Source organism: Arvicanthis niloticus, chromosome 29 (assembly GCF_011762505.2).
Source record: "Arvicanthis niloticus isolate mArvNil1 chromosome 29, mArvNil1.pat.X, whole genome shotgun sequence".
Lineage (NCBI taxonomy): Eukaryota > Metazoa > Chordata > Mammalia > Rodentia > Muridae > Arvicanthis > Arvicanthis niloticus.
This window is the reverse complement of record NC_133437.1, coordinates 9,391,818-9,418,182: the sequence shown is the minus strand read 5'-3', so window position 1 is coordinate 9,418,182 and position 26,365 is coordinate 9,391,818. Positions and strand designations below refer to the sequence as shown.

Genomic DNA, 26,365 nt, shown 5'->3' with positions numbered 1-26,365 from the left:
ATGTATCCCCACATTCTTTATAATGAATTATAAACTCACTCATATTTGGCCTTGGCCACCTGAATACTCGTTCATTTTCTACTAGTTCCCTAAATGAATTTTCAAATGCAGTGATACAAGCATCATGCAGCTTTCTGAGTGTGCTATGCACACCCACTTCTCCTCCCGCTGCCTATATGCCTGGAGGACTCATCCCCTTTCTCCATCTGACCTACTTCCATGTGCCCCTCAAGATTCAGTCCATTCATACTTTATATCTTCTCGAATGCTTAACCTGACAACATTCTTATAGTCTGCATCTCTCTCCTGCAGAGTTCTGTGGAATGTTTTTTTTTTTTTTTAAAAAAAAAAAAAAAAGGATAAAAGAAAAAAAGAAAAAAGTCTGTAATGCTGTGCACTATAAGTTGGTCGACTTGCCTCTCAGTATCAGTTCCTAGCTATCCTTTTAGATATTAGCAACACTTCCTGTTTGTATGTGTTGGCAGATGACTAGCACAGATTTATTTCCCAAACAAATTTTGTGGTTTTTATTGTGGAGAAACGAGCCATGATTTGTGTTGGTTTGTTAACCTTTTATTTAACTGCTGATATCTCCATATATGTAGCATATATGTGTGATGTATACACACACGTGTGTGGAGGGCAAAGTGTGTGTGGGCAGAGGTCTAAGAAGGCTGTCCTTCTTCAATCTCTGCTTTATTCCTTTGAGGCAGGATCTCTCACTAGATAAGAAATTCATGCTTTGGCAAGGTTGCCAGCCTGTAAGATACAGCAATCTTCCTATTTCTACTTTACTAAGTGCTAGGTTTGCAGGTCTGTGCCAGTGTTTTCCTGGATTACACATGGGCGCTGTATTTCAAACTCCCATTTTCATGGTTTTGGCAGCAAGCCCTCCCAGCCACTGAGCCATTCCTCCAGACCTTACCATCTACATCTCATTTAAAGCTCAGCATAGTTTTCCAGTAAACAGTTCAAGTTTCAAACATTGGAAAAATAAGCCAAGTCCTAAGAGTTTAGTTCAATGGTCTTTTGTTTTTATGAACACTGCATAATGCTATCTCATACGTGATCTGTACTATGGTGTGATGTGACCAGGGTCGACAATGGCTCATTCTTTTTACCATGCCTTGGAGGAAGTAGTAAAAATTTGTATTTGGTTTTACTGATGTAATTAATATTTGCTGATGGCTTTTAAGAAGTAGGGAAGAGTTCCAATATATAAATAGCACTTAAACATACAGGTTCTAGTCATGGATTGTCCTTGCATCTTGATAACAACACAAACATGAAGTGAAAAGTTGGGAAGTAAAAAACGGCATGTGCAACACATATGTTCTGTTCATTTTACACACACAGCAGAGGGGTTTCCTGTGAAATCTAGGCCACATGTCACCACACGAGTGCCTGAAGAAAGTCCTGACCCATGTTAGCCATCTGTGTTTCATTTTTCAGGTGCATACTGACCAAAGCTAAGTCGATAACTTAAAATATTAGCTCCTAAAAACCAAATGATAATGTAATGAAAATGTCACTGTCACAGAGGAGGCTGCTTGGCAAGAAATGCTCACCTCACAAAGACACTGTGAGGGATGAACAATGGTTACACAACTCTTGAAAATATAAAACACTCCCCTCCTTTGCCCTACTGCATGCACAATGGGCAGAGAGACATCTTGCTGATGGTGGTGTTCTCATAACAGTCAGGAATAGAGCAGAAAGTAGTCCTTGGTTCATCCTAGCTGGATGACTGGCCGGACAAAGCTTTCTTATGTCTATGACTCATAAAAATTAGATCAAATCAAATCCAGGCAGTACAGCTCAGGAGAAAGAAGACAGACAGCAACCTGCAGACTTCCAGACCACCCACAGAACAGACCTGCTTTCCAGCACGTGACATAGGTGGGCTACTCCCTCCACAGCATGCCACAGGGATAAAGTTTCCCAGGGAGCCTGTCTGCTGTGTGTGCTGGTCAGATGGGGGAGAAAGAAGAGGAGCAGCTTGAGCAGTGTAAAGAGAGGTGGAACTGGAGACGCAATCTGTTATGACTGCTCAGTCCCTCCACCTGGGACCACGGTGAGGTCCCAGCTCTAGCTCCTACAGAGGGCCATGTCTGAGTCCATGGCTATGTAGTGTTAGGGGGTTGGTGTCGATGTCAGTGGCTCATATACTACTAGAGAATGTGAGGCTGTCCCTGGTGGGGCAGCCACTGGGAAGCACGTGGATATCCAGGAGTTGTACATAGCTGGCTCTGCCCCTCGTGGATGTAGCACTCAGGATAGCCTGCTCTGCTCTCTCACCAACAGCAGCAGGCAACACTCTGGAGAGCAGGCCCTGCACTTCACACATCACATGGGCAGTACGGTGGAGCTGGTCCTGGTGGCAGGGTGTGGGTGAATCAGCCCCAAGGCCATGAGTGTGAGAACTGACTGGACCATGTGTCTGCTATGAATATGGGAGTGATGCCCTCTTCCCTTCCCCTTTTACTACCTGCAGCAATCATGACAGTTGTACACAGGGTCATGAGAGTAGGAGAGGTGGCCGTGACCCTCACCAGCTGCAGCACTTGAGAGAGCAGGCCCTGCATCTTGCCTGGGCAACAGAGCAATGCTGGTTCTGGTCAAGAGGAAATGGGTGAGCCATCCCCAAGACAGAGCAAGAGAGAAATGGCACTGCCATTCATCTGCCATGAGGTGGTGTGGGTGCTGGGGTAACACCCTCCCGCTTTCTCCTCACTACCTGCTACAGTCAGGAGAACTGAGCCAGGAGTCATGAGAGTGGATGAACTGTCCCTGCCCCTTTTGGCTGCAGCACTCAAGATAAAGGGCCCTGAACCTCCTGAGCAGCAAAGAAGAGCTGGCCCTAAGGATAAGAGTGTGGGAAAGCTGAGGGAGGAAGATGCCCTCGGCCACCTGAGGCAGTTGAGAGACCTGTCCCTGAGGTCATGATAGTAAGAGAGCTATCCCTGCCCCATTACTGGCTGTAGCACTTGAGAGAGAGGACCCTGCACCTTGCCTGGGCAATGCAGTAGAGTTGGTCCTGGCATCAAAGGCACAGGTGAGCCCGCCCTGAAGGTTGAGAACAGGAGAGCTGACCCAGGCCCTCACCAACTGCAGCACTTGACAGAGCTGGCCTGCACTCTGCCAGGGAAGCACGGTAGAGGTAGATCTGGAGTCCTAGATGTAAGTGAGCTGGCACTGAGGACATCCTTCAGATGGCAGCACTAGGTGTGGAAAGCTCATCCTGGTAGTACAGATAAGGCAGAGCCAGTGGGCTGACCAGTTCAGCTACTACCCAAGCCTAGATCCAGAGCTCTGAATTGGCCTACTCCAAATTCTATGTCAACTGGTGAATAAGGTTGGGACCTTGAAAGGACCAGTCCTACTGATCCAAAGCTGTACGATCTCCTTGATACAGGGCAACAACAGGATAATCAGAAGTCGCCATGAAGATTCAATATTGAGGGTGTCACAGAAGTCAAAGATTTCAAACAAGACCAATGACATATTGCAATGATCATTCGCAAGAAAAGAGGTGTGGACAGAGGTACATGCCATGGGAAACACTGTAACAAACTATAGCTTCCATGATGAGATGTTATCTACCCTTTGTTTGTTGTTGTTAGGGTGGTGGTGGTGGTGGTGGTGGTGGTGGTGGTGGATTGTTCGTTTGCTTATGGGCTTTATTCTGGAGTGGAGTGAGGTTTCAAGAGTGAAAGGTGGTTATGAGGGAACTGGGAGATGAATGTACTGGGGTGAATGATGTGAAACTCACAAAGAATCAATAAAAAGTTTTTTAAAAAGAAAATATAAAGTAGCACTCATAAAGAGTGTGAGCGATCACATAGTTTCTGCAAAGGTAAACCATAATTTATACACTAGCTCAGGCTCAGTTGTTATGTTTTGGGGGGAAGGGGTCACACCCATTTATTCTTCCCTTGGGCCTCAAAACCATAAGAATTTTCACAAAAAAAATAATTTTAAAAACATACAGTTACCCTCTTATTGACCCCTTAAGCCAGCTCCTTACTACTGCAGGGCATTTTAAATTGTTCTAAATTTGTTTTGGAAACTGTGGGTACATTTTTCCTCTGCATGCATCCCTAACTCCCATTAATGTCCGTGGGAATCATATCTACCTACATCAAAGTGAAAACAGGCTCATGCATGTTTGAGTCATGATTAAAATCTCTTTATGATAAAATAAAAAGCAAGAACTAAAATCCGAAGGAAGCTGTATGGAAAACCATGTTGTGTTTAATTAAAAGAGTTCACATCTGGGGAGAGCTAAACTGGCTTAGCAGCCCCTGGCATTATTTCCAATATGTACTCCATCTCAGGTTATTTACTGCAAAGCACCCACTTTATAAAATGAAATGTGTGTGACTTAGAACTGTCTCACAAAATGATGCTTAGCGCTGTGTGTTTTGACTCTCTTATAAACACAGAGTAGAAAAAGGCGTTGCTTGGGTTCACAGTAAGTTACCTGTGGGTAGAATTTGATCTTACCTATTTATTGCCATATTTTAAAATTATGTCATAAACAGTTGAAAATTTTGCATCTAGAAGACTGCCTACATCTATGCCCATGAAAATTGAGTAATGGAATTCCAAACAGTCCAATTTTTCTTATAAAAGCATATGTGTGTAGTGCCTACCCTCTCTAAGAACATCACTAGGAGGCAAATACAAACTTTCCATACATATTTCTATGATCCTTTGAAATGTTTGCTTTGAAATACAGATATATCATACATGCAAATAAATACACTAATTCACCCATGCATTTAATGAGATGAAGTCAACTCTACAGCCCACAGCAGTAAGTGCAATACTGAAATCCATTTCCATTTCACAAGTAAACATCGTGCACTTCTCAGATAAAATGTGAGAAAATATGAATCTAGGTGATTTCCAAATACAGTTTAAAATAAATGGATCTTAACAGAAATACAGTTGTCCCTTCATATACACAGGGGGTTGACTCCAAGACCCCCGATGATACCAAAATCCACAGATGTTCAAGTCCCTTCTATAAAATGCTGTAATTCTTGCATGAATCTTATACACATCCTCTCATATATTCTAAATCCATTTGTAGATTACTTTTGATACCTAATACACTGTCAATGCTATGTGAAGAGATGTCATTCTGCATTGTTTAGGAAATAGTGATGAGGAAAATATACCCATATACATTCTATACAGAGGTAGTCAACTGCACAGAACGTAATGCAATGGAACAGATGCTCAGTTGCTGGTAACAATCTGAAGCGGCAGGAAGCTACAGCAGGGTGTGCCTGCACACCACAGATGACAGTGGTACTCGGCTCATATAAAATTCAAGTTTGCTATTTAGAACTTTATAAAATTTTTATATGTATCGCCTTCCACACTTGGTTGAATCAGATGATCTGGAACACCAGGATACACAGAAGGCCGACTATGGTTTCTCTAGGAGAGACTAGGGAAGGAACTGTCCTTGGTCTTTAACTAAAACAATAGTGCATGAAAGAAAATCTCTATGAAGAGAATGCAGAAAATATAGTTTCCAAAAGCACCTAAGACACACCCAGAAAAAAAATTTTAACACATGAAATCAAAAGATACATAAGATGACCTCCAAAAGATTTTTTAATATGCTATTTTAAACATACTGCCTTACTGTTTCTTAAACACATTTAAGTATGACAGAACTGGGCTATTTGAAAATCCTGGATATCTCCATCCTAATTCTCTTGGACTTCTGCCTTGCTTTCTCCTCTGAATCAGTTACACTGTGCATCCTCAAATGTGCCCACCTTCCCACACTTGTCTCCAGACAGTGAAATAAGTGGCTGCACACCAGCAACTGTTTGTAGATATCAAAAGTGTTTCTAATACTTTCTTTCTTATTGAAAATAGATTTTTTAATACAATATATTCAGATGCTAGTTCTCCCTCTCCTAACCTCTCTCAGATCTTCCCCACCTAGCCAATTCTTTCTGTCACACCATTTCTCTCTCTCTCTCTCTCTCTCTCTCTCTCTCTCTCTCTCTCTCTCTCTCTCTCTCTCTCACACACACACACACACACACACACACACACACACACACACATACATTAGAAAATAAAGAGCCATCTGAAAGGAATAAAATAAAATATAAAATAAAAGCAAACAAACAAAAAAGGGGAAAACACAAACAGAAAGGAAGGAAGGAAGGAAGGAAGGAAGGAAGGAAGGAAGGAAGGAAGGAAGGAAGGAAGGAAGGAAGGAAGGAAGGGTGGGTCAAAGATAAAACCACAAGAAACGCACAAAGACACTGATACACACAGTCTTCCACACAGAAAGTCTCTAAAAACAAAAGCAGAAAGGACAAAATATGAGCAAACCTATAAGGTTAAAAATATAATACTCAAAGAATTATGAAACAAAAATACCATTGATTTTGTTTTGTGTTTGCCATCTGCTGCTATGTGTGGGGCCTCCTTATTATGATTATTTGCAAACCTAGTGAAACTCCACTGGACAAAACTAGTTTTTCCTTTGCAAGGGGTTATCAGCTGAAGGCAGATTCTAGCTCAGAGATAGGGTTCTGTGGCCCCTTCCCCTCTCAGCACTGGGAACCCATCTGACTTAGACTGTGCATGTTGTCACGGTCACGGTGAGTCCATATGTGTGTCAGTCCTGCTGTGTCTAAAAGACCTAAAACTATTGAAAGAACCATAATAATAGATTTTATTTATTCAGCTCCTATTGCATCTAAGAAATGCACTACATACTTTAAATATTTATTTATGTAGTGGTGTGTGTGTGTGTGTGTGTGTGTGTGTGTGTGTGTGTGTAGGTATGTGCCTGTTACAGCATAGCTGCAGAGGTCACAGAATAATTTTTGGAAGGCTGGTCTTCCCTTCCAACTTGTTCAGGCAGAGTTTCTGCTGTTAGCTGGCTCACTGTCTTCTCTTGACATCTTCTCCTGTCTCTACCTCCCACGATGCAGTTGGATAACTGGGATTACAGATGTGTGCACTGCATCTTTACCCTCTGAGTTGTCTTCCTAGCCCTGTGCTCCATACTTGACAAATAGATTCTTCAGACTTCAAAGTTAGTTTATAAAACAGATATTTTGAAAGCAAAACTTTTTAAAAGTATGTTTGTAGTGGCGTGGAGTAGTGGATAACGGTTCACACCCAGGGCCATTATCACACATGAATTGTGCACAGCAGTGGATTTGCCATGACATGTTCAGGCTTATTTAGAGTGTACTTTGGTGATGTGGATGGATGTATTATGTTCTTTTGTTCCACCTCTCTCTTCCACAGGTTTCTTTCTTTATATAAATAGTTACCTTCTACTTTCATGGTTTGTTGTTGTTTTAATCTAAAATCCTTCTTGTGATTTAAAAAAAAAAAAAAAAAAAAAACACATGTGTGGTACTTCCCTTCCTTAGTCTGTTTTACTTTGCTAACTATGATGATGTCTGATTCTATCCCTTTGCAAACAACATCATTTCATTCACCATGGTTGAGTAATATTTAAACATGTACACTTACTACATCTGAAAGGTCATTATTCACAAACGACTGTCATGTAGAAGAGAAAAAGAAATTATCAGCTGAAAGGACGTGTAATGAATCAGTTTGTCTAGTCTCCTTATTTCAAAGAAATGGGAAGTATTTGCTATTCTGTGTTCCTATGAATGTTACCACAACATCTAAACTTTACATGTTTCATCTATAGAGAAGACCGTTGGAATTTTCCCTTTCATAAAGCCATTATATTGAAAGGATGTCTACTTGTCTGTGCACTCTTTTTGATCAACCATCTCAAATAAATTTGGTATAATGATTTAGGATCCAATATAAAGTAAGACAATGATCTTAGCAAACTAATAAGGTTTTCTCTTTGGTTGTACACACATATTCATGAATAATAACTTGTCTCTACTTCCCTCCTACCCCATAATCTGTGGAAGGATATGATTCTCTCCCTTCAGTCCTCACTATCACTAGGACTTAGGAAACAGCTAGAAACACAATAATCAAGAAATAATTCTTAGGGCTTTCAGAGTATTGATGCCTACAATGCTAGCATCCGGGGAAGAAATGGAAGTGCCATTGCATAACTGTAACCACCTGCTCTACACTGGGTGTTTCAGGTCAGACAGGGCTATGTGGTAGGTAAGACTGTTTTAAAAAGCAAAAATTCAAGCAAAGAAAGACTGAAGTTTACTGGTGACCTAAAAGCTACTAAATGTTTGATCTTTGGTCTATCTGTAAGTTTTTCTCCTCTTCTTTCTGAACCCCTTCATGTCTGGCCACCCTTCAGATTTTCCATCTCTTCCTCCTCCCTGGGACTTTTGCAAATACTTGATCTTCTATTGCATGAGTATCCCCTCATGCTGTGTTTTATCTAGACCTCATCAGAGCCTACCTTGGCACCCCTGCCTCATCTCTAGACAAAGTATGAGTGCTTTCTACAAGATAACTTTAATTCCAATTTGATTAGTGAAATGCTGTAATGAATGTTTGCTTCCTCTGTAGCTCTGAATTTTCATAAAAGCAAGGATAAACTATCTGTGTTTATTTAACTTTTTACATTGTTTTCATTTGTCAATGTGTTTAAAGACAACTACAAGGCCAATTTCACACTAAAAAAAAAAGCAACAAAGGTTTGCTGAATGGATGGCTGAAAGAATGGAAAATGGATGAATTAGTAGGTTTAAAACATTCTTCTACAAACATTTGGTGTCATCTAAAAATAGACTGCTACCAATGAAATATCACCACAAATTTAACAAAGAAACAAGATGATGTGAGCTTTCTATACTATTTAATTGGAGACTCAATTATTAAATCAACTAAAACTACCCTAATACTGATGAAATAGCTATGCAGTTTCATCATATGCAAATAGCTATGTTGATTTTTTTTCCAGTGTAGATGCAGTTCATATCTCATGTCTACCATTAGCCTTTCCAACCATATCTAGTCACTAAACTGAGTTGATGGCATCTGATTGGTCCCAACCTCTTGGATTTGCAATGAAATGCAAAACTTCTTCACCATTGTTGCAGTGTTTAGTAACAGTTCTTATAAAATGCAGGTCTCACCATTTGTGATTTGGTGGGAACCCCATTCTAACAGTAGTGTTAGCTGAGAGAAGCTTGGCTTATGCTAAACCCAAAGCCAGGCAATATCCATGCTACAGCAGGGGTACATTGTATTTTATGACTTAAATAAAAAATATTTCTAAAAGCACATATTCTGTGATAACAAGCTTCAACAAAAAGAAGCCTAGGGTTATTGAAACACATGAAATTTGAGCTTGAAGAGAATTTAGATGGCTTAAAATTGTTTGAAGACCACATGAAATAAGGAATCTCTTTCTAGCTGCAGTTTAATACCTGCTATCGCTATGGGGATATAAGCAGCTAGCTGAAAAATCTTCCTGCTTCATGATTCATATTCCTACACAGAATATTCCTTAAACTCAATGCTCACTGAAAGAAAGTCTGTAACTAAAGGATATTTAGTTATTCATCAGTTCATGCATAGCAAAAATACCAGAGAATCCTCAAAGTTATGATGGTAAAGCCCCATGAATCTCTGTTCTTCTCAAAATGAAAAGATACACCAGTGTTGTATATCTATAATTATTTACACATTCTGAATTATTAAAATTACATATCTAGTTATTATGTGTCAATACTTTCCGTTATTCTACGTTTTGTAATTCTGGGTATTCTTAAAATGCAAGTAATTTATTTGCAATGCTAAATTTTAAAGTAATAATTAAAACTATTTTATGTTAAAAGTTCAGTGGAAACCCTAATTTATTTGTAAATGGGAAGAAATTTATATTCATGAATATTTTAAGGGCTGTTGTTACATTCCACTGTATTTCAGATCCTGTGGATTTAAAAAAATATTACAGTGATGTTTTTAGATGATTTTTACATGCAGATATCAAATTTACTGATCACTGACATGTTATAAGATTTACATTTGTTGGGATGGAAATAAAATACTTAATTAAAAAATAGAATTAAATTTGAAAATCAAGACTCAAGTCATAGTAAATGCAAAAGATGATCCAATAGCATAGTTTGATAGGTATGACCTTCATTTTATTAATTTTAATTAATTAACTTTTATTAATTTTAACTTCAATTCATTAACTATGCATGTTTATATCTATCTATGAATATGTACATGAAAGTGCATGTCCCAAAAGAGGCCACAGCAAAGGAAACCAGAGACATCAGACTTCTCTGGGGGCAGAGCTTCAGTCAGCTGTTAGCTTCTCTACATGTGTGCTGGGAACCAGCTTTGAGCTGTCTAAAGAACAGGACAGGCTTTTAATCAACTGAGTCATCTCTTCAGCTCCTTGTGTTATTTCTTACATAAAGTACATGATAGCTCTTACATGTTAGTTTTAACATTCAAGAAAACTTTGAGTGGTCATGAGAGAAGTCATAAGCTTTATATTCTACTGGCTACAACTTCTTTAGAAATTCTTAAATTTAAAAAACAATCATAATAGAGAGAAATTGAGAAAGGTATTACAATGCTTGGTAGAGAATGACAACTCTGTCTGACCTTGGACTCTGAAACTTTTTCTGGGTAGACAAGATCAACATGGAAACATCCTTGGCATGTTCCGTGAGCATTTTTTTCCTTCAACAATGTCACTGGATCTTGTGAAAGGGGACACCTCTTCATATGCTAATGAAATTTTTGATAATACTTTTATGGAATAAAAGTCAATGATGAATCTGTTCTCTAAAATATATAGCTTTGAATTGTGGTAAAATGGTTGGTAGTTTCATTTGCACGGGTTCATTTGTGAGTGTGATAGAACTGTACAAGTAAAGCATCCACACAGCCACTCTCTAACACAGAATGGCATAGAAAATGAAAGGGTAACTATAGTTTTATAACACTAAATGAGATGTACGTGGAATATTATAATTGTAGTATTGTTTTCAAGTAGGATCAAGAGAGTATTTTTTTCTCTTGGTTAGATTTAGGCTAAGTTCAAATATTTTTCTGCTTTAGTAATGAGTAAGGACTCTCAACTTGTAGGCAGTTGATTAAATATGAAGACACATACTAAGTCAACTGATTTTATAAAGGGCAAGAGAAACTTCAAAAAGTAAGCAATATGAAGAAGGCATGGCTCTTTAAAAAATTAAATAAAACCTGGAAAAATGAAATATATAGTAGTTAGCCATGAAGTTCAGGTCAGTTTGCTGGGATCTTTACCGAAACATTCTCAGTGATCTTGAGAATGTTACTTAACCTGATCAAAATTTCTTATGTGCAAGAGGAAGATAACAAGAGTGCCTATCTCACAGGGATGCGATGACAATTAATTAACTAAAACAGCAAACACACTAGAAAGAAGAGGACAGATGTAAAGCCACCTGATTCTTAAACAAATGATTCTTGGGAAATTAAGTATCCACATTTAAAACAATGAAATTTTACACACACCCCCGTCTCTTACACTGCATAAAAATCAATTTCCAATAGTTCAAACATCCTAATATAAGATCTGAAACTACTAGACAGTTAAAGGACAAAGTAGGGAAAATGTTTTGTGATTTAGTCACAGGCAAGGATTTTCTGAATATGACTTTATTCAGCTACTTTTTTTTACACAGATATATCTCCCTAGGGATGGTACTTCCCACAATAAACTGTGCTATCCTCCATTGACTGGTCCACAGACATGTCTAAAGATCTACCTGGTGGAGGCAATTCAGTTCCCAGTGTTTTAAGTAAACAACCGAAATTAACCAGCACAGATAGATTCATAAAATCACAGATGTGCATTGACATAAGACTAGATACGAAACTTTCTAAGGGACAGAAGGTGATTGACAGGAGCAGAGAGGGACAAGAGGGGGCAGAAGACTAAGTGAGGAAAATGTTCGCCTCATTATTAAATGTTCTAAATGAAATAATTAAAATCTTAAAACAAACATGAACCTACAGTGTTTATTAATAGTAATGTTAATAAGCATTAACAGTAAATATCACTTAAAAATACATGTTGTCCCTTTTGATATGTTGAGAGAACAGGAAGAAAATATTACATAATAGCAATGTTCTTTCTCCATTGGCACATTTGTCTCCAAATTTCACAGTTCAATGTTGGTTGTTTGTCTCTTTGTTTGTTTTTAAGGTACAATACAATATGAGAAAGCTCATAGGATGTCTGAGACCTGAATAGTAGTTAAAATCTCTGGCTGTGGTGAAGTGGAAACTTAAGGGTTCTCTGGAAAGTTGGTTGGATAGTATTTTCCTGGTGCAAACACATGAAGGAATGTTTTGTTAAAGTGGTCACAGGTGCGAAAGACTATGGCAGACTCATGAAGGAACGTTTCAGTGAAGCAGACACAGGAGAATGTTCTGCTAAAGCAAGCATGTGAAAGCATGTGAAAGGACATGTGATGAAGAATTCTTTGCTAACAACACACATGTATTGGCCCATCTTGCATTGCATAGTTGAGCTGCATTTGTCGGGACTCTATAGAAACACACCAAAACCCTTCTGGTGGTGTGCTGCAGTTTCTTGCTGCTTCTACTGATTGAAAGTGATGTCAGCTGAGGCAGACAAATGGGCTGAGGCAAGACACATGCTAAGGCAAGACATGTGGAGGACACGAGATATTTGGAGGGTACAAATAGGACAACATGGAGTGACAGATACGGAGCTTAGCTTTCTGGTACAGCTAGCTGTACAACACTTGTAGGTCTCCTGTCTTGGCTGATCTTCGATTCACCGAGAGACACACAGCTGAGAATCTTTCCTGGTGTTCTGTTGGTCCCTCCTGCTGACTCAAGCTGAGGCTGAGGCCTGGCTGTCTCTGCTAGGTCATGTCACTGTTGTTGCTAACCGGACTCTAGTTAGCAACTGGTTAGCAGTCCAAACTGGAATGCTGGTGTATCCTTGAAATGTTTGCCAGTGGATCGAGCTGCCACTGCCTGCCAACCTGTGAAGCGAACTGCCGATTTTCAGATAACACAGACAGGAATTGCTCCAAAGAACTTTCCTGAACAGGTCCACTTCCCCCATATCCTTTCTTTTCCACTACATCTGGTGGGCGGTGGGCTACAAGAGAGGTTAAAGCATTTAAGAACCATCATTAAAAATAATGTTTGAAAAAATTAAAGTTACACTGCAGATTCTTGAATGCCTCTTGCATTCTGCTGGGTTGCCTAGGATTGGGTATGAAAGCTTTCTGTGTATCCAAAGAAAGCATAATAATAGTAGCTAACTTAAAACTGTGGTGAGCACCATTAATATATATATATATATATATATATATATATATATATATATATATATATGTATGTATGTATTAATACTTTTTAAAAGTGAAGCACACAACCAACAGAATCAACTAACCTGGACTCTTGGGGGCTCTCAGAGTCTGAACCACCATTCAAAGAACATACACAGACTAGGCCTAGGCATCCCCTACATGTAACAGATGTGCAGCTTGGTCTTCATGTGGGACCCAAACAAATGGAGGAGGGGCCATCCCAATAGCTGTTGCCTATATGTGGGATATGTTCTTCAAACTGGATTGCTTTGCCTGGCCTCAGTGGGAAAGGAACTGCCTAGCCTCACAAAGACTTGAAATGCCAGGGTTGGGGAGATAGCCAGGGAACCTCCACCTACACAGAAGAGAAGGGGAGGGGGAAGAGGAGAGGATTGTGGGAGGGGGTGACCAGGAGGGAGCAGTGAGTGGGATATAAAGTAAATGAGTTTAAAAAATAATTTAAAAGAGTGAAGCACACCAAGTTGCATACTTAATTAATGATTATGATGTGCATATAAATTTAGAGCCACAGTATGATCATCTCATCATTCTTTAAGGTAAGCGAGCAGGTAAGTGTTTGCGATACCATTGTCCCCAAATCAACTAACAGTCAAAGACAATGATCCCGTGGCACTGTGGACTCCATAGGATGTTATGGCTTCATTTCATTTTTACTGGATTCTTAGCTTACACCTTTTCCCCTCAATGCAGCTGTCTCGATAAGAACAATACATTCAGTTTCTTGGGTATATCCTGTTCCCTCTCATACTTTCCAGACCTCCATAGCTTGCGCTTGGATGCGAGGGTCTGAGTGTCACACTGACTGGAGCAGCCAGGTGACTCGAAACACTGAGGTAACGATCATCGAAGTTTATACATTCAAAGCTCCCTGGCAGCCCCTCACAGAATTTCTGCACGCACCTCTACACCCAATCTGTCTCAGTGTGTGAAGGGTTCTTAGGAAACTACTTGCTTCCTCTGTAAACTGTCTTCACTGTGTCAGTGAATACCAAGAAAAGGTCTGCACTAAATTGTTCATTTCATGGGCTTGCGTGAGCCAGCCTAACATTAAAGAAGGAGCATTTCAAAGAAGAAAACTGACTCATTGTGGAAACTGGGCTTTTGTACAAATTTGTTGTCTCTGGAAACAGGACAGCGTGCAACAGTATTAATAGTAGGCATGGTAAAAATCTCATTCAGCTATGCTGCATCGTGAAGGTATGCTTCCTTGCAAAAATTCTGCCCTGCTTGAGGACCACAAGAACCCCTCACGGTCTTGTTAACAAGCACACATTTTCAAGTCAGTAACTTCAAGTACTGGTCAATGTCCACTGTGGAAGTTTCTCAAATAAAGCTGAATTAATACGCATGTTTCATATTGAATGCGATGAAGTGAGAGCTGAATTCAATTAGAGATATTAAAAAATTCTAACCCTCTCACGAAACATGAAAGCAAAGTGTGGACTGGTCCACTTCCTGCTTTCCCAAATCTTACTCACTCTCCACATGAGCCATTGGATTCCATTTGATTAATTGTTCCTTGTTTATTTTGTTTTTTAAATTTTCTATGTAATTTTCCCTGTTTTCTCTCCTTCCTGAATTTATGACCTTCTGTTCTCAAATTGTGTGCATGCATGTGTGTGTGCATGTGTGCATGTGTGCATGTGTGCATGTGTGCATGTGTGCGTGCAAATAGATGTGTGAACAGAACATGCTGAGTCTGTATAGTAATTGTTTATATGTGTATGTCTTCAGAGCTCTTTCTCACTCTCTCCAATCCTTGATTGTCTGTATCTCTTCATTTAAGGGTGGAGCCTGATGAAACTTCCCTTGTCCATGTTGAAATGCCAATTGGTATCATCCCTGTTCAGGTCTTGCTTAGGCATTCATGTTGTTCAGGTTTCATAGGTAGAACTTCCCCATGATATCTAGAAGACACAATCTTGCAGTGGACTGACTTCCAGGTCCTCTGACCATCTTTTAGTCTTGTCTTCCAGCAGTTAATTCTTCAGGCTTCACTCACGCCCTATCCTTCTTCCTGTCTAATCTGCCTAGAGAACATCTTCTTCATTTCACACTTCTCATAGAAGAAGCAAGGTCCCTCACACAACCTCTTCTGCTGTAATGTACAGTTCTACAGGTTTTGTTAACATCGCCGCAGCCCGAACGTTCCATGTCTGACTTTACTTTCTGAGTGCCTCACTGGCATTAGTGCTTCCTAGTGACCCAGGCTTGGCACAACTCATGCCTCCCATGCTGATTTGATTTGGCTGTGGGACCTAGTCAACTGTGACAGCAGCAGTCCTGGAAAGAGCCTGCACACCAGAACTCAGGCTCTTGACATGCTGTCACTTGGGGCTTGGAGCACCCATGCTGAGTGCTCCATAGAACAAAGGACAGTGGAGAGGGCCAGCTGTCCCCTATTCCAGATATTGAAGGTGAAACATACACATATAAATATACACATGAAGACCCACACATATAAACAATTACTACACAGATTCAGCATGTTCTATTCACAAATTTATTGTATACATAGACATACAATTAGAGAAAAGGAGGTCACAAATTTGGGAGGGAGAGGGATATTGGTAAGAGAAGAATCTATTCTGGATACCACAACCCAAGTAGATGGCAGAGAAATCGGAAGAGTCCAGCCCAGTCCAGATGGGATAATCACAACAAAGAATAGCTCATTATTACTAAGCCACTACTGTTTGCTATTAAATAGCAAGAAATATCTGAAGTTTCTTTGGTGAGATTATAACAATGATAGCTCCCTGAGAACTCTGTCTCAACTGAGTGCTTATGACCTCTGGTCTATTATTCTCTTTCTGTTTTTAGTGAAGTACCATTTTGAACCGTGAGCTCATTCACATTGCTCATCTCTGCTTTTCTCTTATTGACTTAGTGTCTTATCTCTGCTTTTCTCTTATTGACTTAGTGTCTTACTTTCCAAATCTAGAGCTTTATGGATGTAATAATTGTTGGTGGGAAAAAAAGAACCAATGGGAGAGAAGAAAGAAGGTAAATTAGAGTAGAGGTAAACTAAACAGACATAGCTGCTTGAGGTAAGTGGTAGAGGGCTTGGTTTGTATGCATGAAGCCCTTGGTTCAATCCACAGTTCAGAGGGTGGGGTGTTGAACATAAGGCCACAAGCAAAGGGGATACATAAGCATTTCTGCATATTTGACAAAGACAAAAGAAACGTTCAGCATCACTAACTGTGTCTGTGAAATATAGGTCAAGGTAAATGCTTGGAACATTTTCTATTTTGCCTATAATATGATAGGTAATAAAACAGAAATGGCTGTCCATAGAAATCCACTGTTATGTGCTGACATCAAGTCTTTTTCAACACAGGCTTTTATAAGTGGAGAGAATGCCATCAATGCAAGCACTATCAATATATTTCCATCCACGCTCCACAGACAGACTGGATTAAAGGAGACAGAACCCCTGTTGAAGAGAAGTTACCAACAAAGTCTCACATTAGGGAGATGCCAGGCGATTATAATTGATGGCAGTTTTAGCATTGTGGTAATGAGGATGGTGTAGGGGCTACCATTTCCCACTCCTGTCTTTATCACTAAAGTAGATCCAGGGTGTGCTGTTTTCTCTTATTAGTCTTTGTCATATGAATACAGCATTGGAATGTTAATACTGAACAGGACCTGAGAAAACAAAGTTTAGTGGCTCAAACCCCCTCATGTGCAATAAGGTTGCTGTGGAAGAAACAAATCCAAGTGTTCTTCATATGTCTTTGTGAAAATTGCCTTGATTACATTTTTTTAATTTTATTTTATTTATGTTTATTGAGTACAATGTTTAAAGATCATTTTAGAGCAATTGTCCTATTAAGTATTAAGTGATAAATATTTTTAAAAGTATGAAGTGATAAATACTAAAAGTCTATACATTTTTAATACGTACTCCTGTGTTTCACCTTTCTTTTTAAGGAAGTTTCTTTATGACACCAGTAACAGTCAGAAAACCCTCATGTACAATCTATCAGAAACTCAGGCCACATGGAACACAAAGGAAAGGGTTGGGACCCAACTTATGGAATGACTAAATTAGACAGGAAATAATTTGCAAGTCAACTTACATAAAACCATCTTTGTCACTCAAATTAAATTACAAAACAAAAACAACAAACAAAACAGAAGAAAACACGCAAATTTTCTCTGTTCCCATGAGGCTCCCTTGTTAAAAATATCTTTACAATTTATCTGCTACAGTATCATTATTAAAAATGTAATACCACATGGAGACCTCATGGGCAAAGTGAAGATGACGTGAGTGATTTAGATCCAACAACTGTGTCCAAGCAACTTTTCCATTTATTGCCTCTGCAGTTCATGGAAGGCCAAGATGCTTCTAGGAGCCTAGATTCTTTCTGCTACACAGAGAGTATCACAATAGAATATGGAAAGGTGTATATATTCACATGGATAACAGGAGACATAATTCTAGGTTCTTTTGACTGATTCTGAAATTGTGGTGTGGAAATTCTCAGAACCCACACCATACCTTCTAAAGAAAATGCCACATTTTGTAACAGTGGGCCAGTAACTTCCACTGTTATCAGTGCCTGGGTGATGCCAATGGCACTAGAGTAGGAGAAATGCTTCTCTAAAACATCACCACCCACTGATTTGGGCAAGAGTCTTAATTTCCTAATTCAGTGTTCCAGTTTCTTCACCTACATGTGGAGTTATAACTAAAGATTAAATGAATAAATGTCCATAATCTAGGTATTCAACTTGAGGACTGAATAAAGTGAAAGTGACATATATCCACAACGGAATTTTTTAAGAGAAAAAGAAGACTGAACTTATGGCGTTTTCAGGTAAATGGATGCAGCTGAATATAGTCATATTAAATAAACTAAGTCAGTCTCAGAAGAGAATTCTGGTATGTTTCATATTTGTGGTTCCTAGATTATTAAATAAATACATAAAATCAAGTATGTATATATGACATGAAAGTAGGAGTAAAACTGTGTAGGGGAAAACAGAGAGAGTAGGGAGGGGGAAGGAAACAGAAAAAGGGGGAGAGGGAGAGGAACAGAGAAAGTGGGGAGGGGGAGGAGAACAGAGAGAGTGGGGAGCAAATATTTTTAGTCTACAAAACAATACTACATACACGGCAAAAACAAAGGTCAGCTACTTCTGAACCTAAGCACTCCTCTATGCTCTGACACTGCCAAATGGAACAAGTGATACAACAACCAAAGATGAATGGCATCAATAAACAAGAGGGTGCTATAGTTCAAAGACTGACATAGCAAGCTCTGTCTACACCATGGCAATGAAAGCTGAATGGGAGGTCCTGTCAGATGGGGAAGGAAGACCTCACTGAAGAGGTGGCTTTTGCACTGAGAACAGAAAGAGGAAGAAAGGCCAGACAAATGAAAACTGTTGGAAAGTGCATCCAAGAAGAAGTCACCGTGTAAAGTCCACAAGGTAAGGACCTGCTGGCTGATAAAAAAGGCAAAAAGGAAGTTCATGGATCAAGAAGGAAGCAGATCGTAGAGGATGGCAATATCAGAAACGTGTGCAATAATCATAGTACATGAGACCGGGTAAGTCCTTAGAGAGACTCACTTCAATCACACTGTTATGGGGCATGATCACAATGTCATGATCTGATTTCCAAAGAGAATGGAAGCCACACTGTCAAAGATGAGGGAGGACTGGAAAGGAGGCACCACAGAAAAACCAACAGAATCTTCCAGCAGTCAGCAGGGGGAAGGCAGGAAGGATGGGGATTTTTTCTTATCCAGTAAGTATGGCTTTAGGGAACTTTTCAAATGCCTAAGGCCTTGGTCATCATACAAGGGGTGAACAACACTTGAAGGGGACACTGAGCTGAACTCTACCTTAAATATCTGTGTAGTACTATGGAATTTATTCTGGGATCTTTCACTGTCTCATACATTCCAGTGGTCAATGAGGCAGGATTCAATGATTTCTTTATATTTGGGTAAATAAAGTCAAGTTTGCAAGTCAAGGATGTGCCTGGTGACCAAGTGAAATCCATTGGCTGCTTTTGAACTTCTTGACATTCATGCAAAATTTGGCATGGGTCCCAGCTTTATCTTCTCTTAGCTTCTGTAAGTCAGTCATCTTCTCTTGCTCTCTGACTGCAGCTACTGCCGTCCTCCATCAGTGCTGTGTCTGTGTGCCTGCTCTTTTCCGTGCATTACCTGGATAAGGGGCCAGCCATAAAATGCTGGCAGAGCAAGGGAGTTATTGTATCCATCTCTGTACTGTGGACACACAGCACATAATGGTGGTTAATATTCACGTGTTAATTTGTAATACTCATTCTTTCACTAAATATTTACAAAAATCTTTCTGTTCACCCAATGTAACAAAAACAGAATTGCTGACCACAGAGTTGCATCCCAGTGTCAGAGAAGGTGTGATGAGAGGAAACATTAAAACAAAAGGTGTAAGCCAGTGGTGTGTCTGGGTAGACTTTGGCAGTGAGTATAACGAAAGTGAAGTAGGTTAAAGCAAAAGAGAAAAGAGATGGGTGAGAGCAGTGGGGAGGTTCAGTACAGCACAGTCACACATGGGCACGATCTGTGTGTGTATCTGACTTATTTGGTAGAAATTAATGACATTCAGACCTCTGTAATCGCTCATAAATAACAAATGCTTGCCTCTAGTCTACATTAGGCTGGCAGACACTTTGCTTATGACATTGTCATTAAGAGGCCTACCACACACTTGAAGTCATCTCTAACTTCAAAGGAAAAAAAATGTAGCCTATCCAGTTGTAGAAAAGTGAATTTACATTAAGGAAAATGAGAAGGTCGAAGAGATGAATCAGCAGTTAAGAGAACCCGCTGTTCTTCCAGAGAATCGGAGTTTGCTTCCCAAGGCCCACGTGCAGTGGCTCAAAACTTCCTGTAAGTCAAGTTCCAGGAGATCCAGAACTCTACTCTGGCTTCTGCTGATACCGACACAGACACAAACACACATAAATAAAAATAAATCTCATCATAAAAAGACAACAGACCTGAGTAAGGAGATATGCATGGGAAGACTATTTCAGGCAGGAGAAAGCGCTAACGGGAAAGCCTGGGTGCATAGTGATCCTCCTGTCCTGTTGAAGGAACCACCAGGAAGCTGCTATAAACAAAGGATGACCTAGGTGAGAGGGAGGTGAGACAAGCAAGAGCAGAGCTGAGAATCATGGGAAAAGAGGGAGGGAAGGAGGGAGGGAAGGAGGGAGGGAAGGAGGGAGGGAGGGAGGGAGGGAGGGAGGGAGAGAGGGAGGGAGGGAGGGAGAAGTAGATAGGGAGGCTAGTGGAAGGAGGCTGAGATCACCACAGCAGGTATGTCTGCCTCCTCTGTGACTAACATACCCTGAACTTAATTTGAACTAATTTTATTATAACTCACCTTAAAACAGCATACTCTAAAAACACATAAAGTTAATTTTTATCATTGCAAAGGTATATACAGAATGGCGACATATAAACAGGCACAATCAATGTATACAAAAAATATAAAGGTATATATAGCATGATATAAAATTTCTGTGTACTGGTGCAGCCAAGATGACTCTGGAAATAAAGGTGCCTAAGGCCAGGGCTGAGGATCTGAGTTCAATCTCTGGCACTCACATAATAGAAGAATAAAACCAACTCCTCTGACCTTCACAGGAGTACCTCAAGACATTCACATACGCACATACACAAACAGAGAGACATACACACATGAACACACATGCACAGAGAGAAAATAAATAAATAAATAAATAAATAAATAAATAAATAAATAAGCTGTTAAGCCAATAAAATGTTCTTACTCATTTAAGATCCATTTAAGGACAACCTACTCCCATAACAAAGTGAAATCCCTAGAACAGATAGTGAATATACCCCATAAATATGAGGAAACTATGACTTACAAAAGTGAGGCCACTTGTAAGCCACACTATTTATTAAATATAAGCAAGAGTCTTTGAATTTGGAGGAAGAAAGTGGGAGGCTAGATAAAGTATTGCTAGGCAGCCAGCAGGGAGACAGGCAGAGGTCAGTTATCTACACTTGCTTCAAAGGTCCCACTCTCAACATGGTGGAAGCCACTTCAAAGTTTATATTAACGTACAAGATGGCTACTTACTCTCTGAGTACCAAACATTTACTACGAGAAGAGAAGCTGCTGCCAGTAAAGTGGCAAGTGCTTATGTTCAGAGTAAACTCCAATAAAACAATCAAATTACTTGGCCTTTTCCTCAACAGCCCTAATTCTTGCCTTTTTAGAACGGTTCACTCATCCTTTTCTGATGTAGGCAAATATAAAATAATGCCCCACACCGCTTCACTGATGCATAGGGCACTAAAGTTAAACTTAATGGGAAATTAAGTTTAAGATCGGAATGCAAATATTTCCTTAATATTTGCATAGCATCTATGGAAACAACTCAACAAAAAATTTTATAAGCACAGGCATGAAACATGCAGAGTGATCATGAAGTTACACAGGACCTACATCCACCCACCCACTCATTAACATTTTTCTCCTTCAATGTTTAGTGAATTGTTTCAAAGGGTCATGAATTGGGCTAGGAAATAAATAAATAAGTCAAGGCTTCTGAAAAATTTGCATCCAGCAAGATGCACTTCTTGTAGTGACCAGTAGGATGAGGAGTTCAGGAAAAGCTTTGTAAAGTTCCATGTTGACCCAGAATAGTCAAGCTATGGCTTAATCTTTGGACCTGAAGGAAGACATCTTAAAGACAGAAACATTTAGCTGCATCTCAATGCTTGTAGCAGTGAATGCATTCAGTGGGTATGTTTGTTTGTTCAAATGAGTTAATGTGTGCACAGACAGGGACAGATAAATTGGTATTGTCTGTTCCTTGAGAAAGCAATATATCCTAGAAGAGATTCATTCCAACTCCCTGTTGATATAACAGTTAAAGCTGACAGGAAGAATAGTGGGGTGGGAAAGAATCCAGGCAGTGAGGAGAATTAGGGAAGAGAAGTGCTTTGGATCTGGATTCATCAGAGGACAGACTTGATCTTGAGAAAGAAGCATCATCATTCATCCCCTGACTGCAGGTGTGAGAAAGTACAAGCAATGACCAAACACTAAGAAAATTCAGAGCTGTGCCTTTAATGGTTCAGAGTGTGGGATAAGCTTCAGTGAAATGCTGAGTGATCCCTGAGATATCTTCAATTAGCCTCTGAGGTTAAGGCTGCCAGATGATCCCAGTCCACTCGTGAGAAGTATCAAAAAAAAAAAAAAAAAAAAAAAAAAAAACCCTAACTCTCTCTCATTATGCATAATAATTTTATCTATAATACCACTAACACTTAAAGTTTTAAAGAAAACACCTCAAAAGCTGAGAATTTTGCTAAGTTGATAGAGTGTTTGCCCAGCATGAAACAAAACAAAAAAAACACAAAAAACAAAAAAATAAAAACAAACAAACAAGAATAAACTGCATATGAGCCCTAGCAGCAAATGTTTAGTCTTTCTTGCCTACTTCAGGAGTTCAAGGACAGGGTCAACTACATAATGTCCAGAGGGGTTGGGGGGGTAGAGAAGGGAGAGAGAAGGAAAGAAAAAGAAAGGGAAGGAGGAGAAAAACAACTTTATTAGCTCATTTAAATACCATCATTACTTCTATTATTGTATGACTGACAAAAATGATGCTTAATAAATCTGTAAATACATAAAAATTGACCTTATAAAGCCCAGCATGCTACAATTGTAGTAGACATAAGACATAGTTGGAATTTTTTTAATGTCTGAATTTCAACAACAATTTATAGCCTTCAGTTTTCAATTTATAGTTTTCAGTTAGGAATGATTTCATTCCCAAGGGTTACCAAAAAAAGTACCCTTTAAAATATCATTAATACTCAGCTTCAAACATATGTATCAACGCATTTATGAATGTTTGTATATTATTATACTTTATATTCATTCTTATTACTCTAACAATATTTTTTTCAAAGTATTCTGTAATTAATCATCCTTTGCCCTAACATTTTTTTAAATTTTGTTTATTTTCTCCTATAAACATCACTATAAAAAAAATCTCACCACATTTTGGAATATTTTGATGATTTAAGGAGTTAGATGCTGAACATGTTTTTTTTGGGAGAGGCCCTGCTAATACAGTGTATCAGGGGAAGACAGGGTATCTTAGTAGAATCAAAACTGAGAAGCAAGGTCGGAGTGATGGCCAAGGCCCACGCCGGAGACTCAGCTAGCATAAAGGCTAGTTCTTTACAGTGGTTGTATTTTAATACCTTGGAAAGGGATCAAAAGCGAAGGTCATAGTTGAAAGATCAAAGGTGAAGTAACATGGAAACACAATAGTGAGCTGTTACATTAATCACTGAATACACAATTCCAGGCTGATTTTCTTTAAACAAAGGGCCATTATTTGAAGATCACCAAAAGATCGTGCAAAAAGATTATTTGAAGTTTAAGTTCTAAATCTTTTAAGGGTGTGAGGTATTGTTGGGGACTCTTAGAACACACTACCACTGTTGGGAACTCCATAAGAGATGGAGAAGAAACCTATTTGAAGAGTCTTTGAGAGGAAGACTCTGTCTTCAGAAGATTTTCTCAGTTCACAAGTTGGGATGCCAGCCTGTCATAAGCAGTTTTGCATTAGGTGATGTTAATACGCTTTCGGGTGGTGCAATGCAGTAGATGACTCCTGATGGCACACAGACCTACATGCATCTGAATTCCTTTCCAAAATCAATCCTTGGTGTACCACTGGCTTAATTTGAAGGGTCTGTGAATAACTGGGTCTCTGAGTTCCTTCTTTTGTCACTTGTCACTTGGTATAAATAAATTTATACCTCAGGCTTTATCAATGTGGTGATAATGTAAGGTGCATATCTGAAAGTGGCTGAGACAAATATACATTAATCTTCCTACAATATAGAAACATTTCTTAAGTAGTCTCTTGTGAAGTGGTAAAATATTCATTTCCACTTAGATATTTTCAAAATATAGCTGATCTAGAGACTTCTATTTGGATCATTTAAAATCTCTTGCTTTCTTAAGCAGAATATTAAAATATTTTAATCTCCCCCAGCATTCCTCAATGAGTTTATTTCTAGACCTTGGATGAGCTGCATTTCAAGTAGGTGGGTAGTTTCTGTACCTACTCGGAGGTATAGAACTCATGTTTACCCAAATATTGCAATAAAGCCCAGACACTTTGCAGGAGAGTGAAAAGGGAAAGTAACTGTCTAATTTAATTGGACTGAAGAATGTCATCTTTATAACTGTCACTTAGAGGACATCTTAGGAGTAGCTGTTAGACCAGCAGCGTAGACTGCCAAGACCTCTGTATGGTACTGTGTGGTTGTTTTGGGGAGCTGAGACTAGATAAACAGACTGCTCAGGCATACTCTTCAGATAAAAACTTTTTGTTGTTGTTGTTTTCTCAGAGCATTTATTGATAAGAAAATTACCAATAAAAAGTTACTTCTTGGATTTTTTTTGTATTAAGATATTACAATAAAATTGATCTATCATTATTTTATTACTAACATTTCTCTGAAGGTATTACTGTCATCATTAGCAAAAATGCATTTTATTTTTGGCATAAAAAACCACTACATTTTTGACTTATGTAAATTATCTTTCCAGTGAAATATAAATATTAACTACAGCAAATAAACATTGGCCAAATCCTTTGTAAGGCAATCTATCTAGAGTTGTTAAGATTGCTTAACTTAACCATACACTCAAAGAAAGAAAAAAATCTCAACTCACACTAACAACCATAGCAGTTAATCATGTTTAAAGCTGAACTTCTCATCTTGTATCTTCCTAAATTTCTCTTTCTGGTGTCTTTGTCATAGCAAATGGCAGCTCCCATCTTATAGATGCTTAAGGTAAAGGTTTCAAAGTCAGTCTCTTTACTCACTTTCTTTGTCTGATCTAGTTATAAGACAGATCAGATATATTCACAGAGGGCATCTGGATTCTTATAAACATCTCAGGTATTCCTGGTTTCTTCAAACCACCCTTATCCGTCCTCATGCCCCTCTCCTTGTACCTGGTATCCCATCTCTGCTCACATAACTATAGCACATTGTCAATATTGTAGCTGTCTTTTATAAATGTGTCTGCAAGATCATAACTGTCCTGTTCAAAACCTTCCAGTGATTTCCCATGTCAATCTAAGTAAAAGCCAGCCCAAAACAAATAAAACCTTCAGTCCATATGTGATGAGATTCACCACTTCTCTGCCTTACGCTCTGTACTCTCCAGGTATGTGATCATTTCTGGATGCATGGGTTTCTCAACACTTTATGCATAATTCCACCCAGGCCTTTGCACTTGCTGTGTTTGCTTCCTTCAGGCATGCTGCTTCCCTGGAGGGCTGCAGGCTAGCTATCCCATCTCTTTTGATCCTCCTTAAGGGCCAGCTTTCTAGAATCCTCACACCAGAGTCTTTGGTCATAGATTACCAAACAGAAGCCTATTGCCAGAGCCAGCTATGGCCTTTTGCGTTTCGGAGCTGAGATGAAACACAGAGTCAGAGTCGGATGAAAACCAAAGACTGATGCTCTCTGGCCTTGCAACTCTCTAACTGTACTGGTGGCTAGAAGCTGATGGCTTCTGGGACCTTAACATTTACTGATTCTGTGGCAGAAAACTGCTGCCTTCTTTTCTCTTCAACTCTCTGTGCTTAAATATGTGCTGAAGAAACTTAACTCTTTGTGCTTAAATAAGGACTGGGGGAACTTAACTTTTTGAAACTGTTGTGTCAATAAGTGCTTTAAAAACTTAACTCTTAATGTTTAAATAAGCTCTGGAGAATTAGAAAATGGATTTATTACTAGGACTCCTTTCTCTGGAGAATCATCCAGGAGCCTCTCACTGGCCAGGCAAGAGGCTTGGAAGCTTGTTAATTCCTTTCAACCCAAGAGAAAGGAAAGGAAAGGGGAAGGGAGGAAGGGAAGAGGGAGGGGATAGGGGAGGGGAGAATAGGGGAGAGGAGAGGAGAGGAGAGGAGAGGAGAGGAGAGGAGAGGAGAGGAGAGG

General features: G+C 39.3%; 1 protein-coding gene across 2 annotated transcripts in view; it reads right to left on the bottom strand.

Moving 5' to 3' along the window:
- The window catches only part of LOC143440362 (uncharacterized), a 180,997-nt gene that overhangs the window by 69,922 nt on the left and 84,710 nt on the right, over positions 1-26,365 (bottom strand). The window lies entirely within an intron of this gene.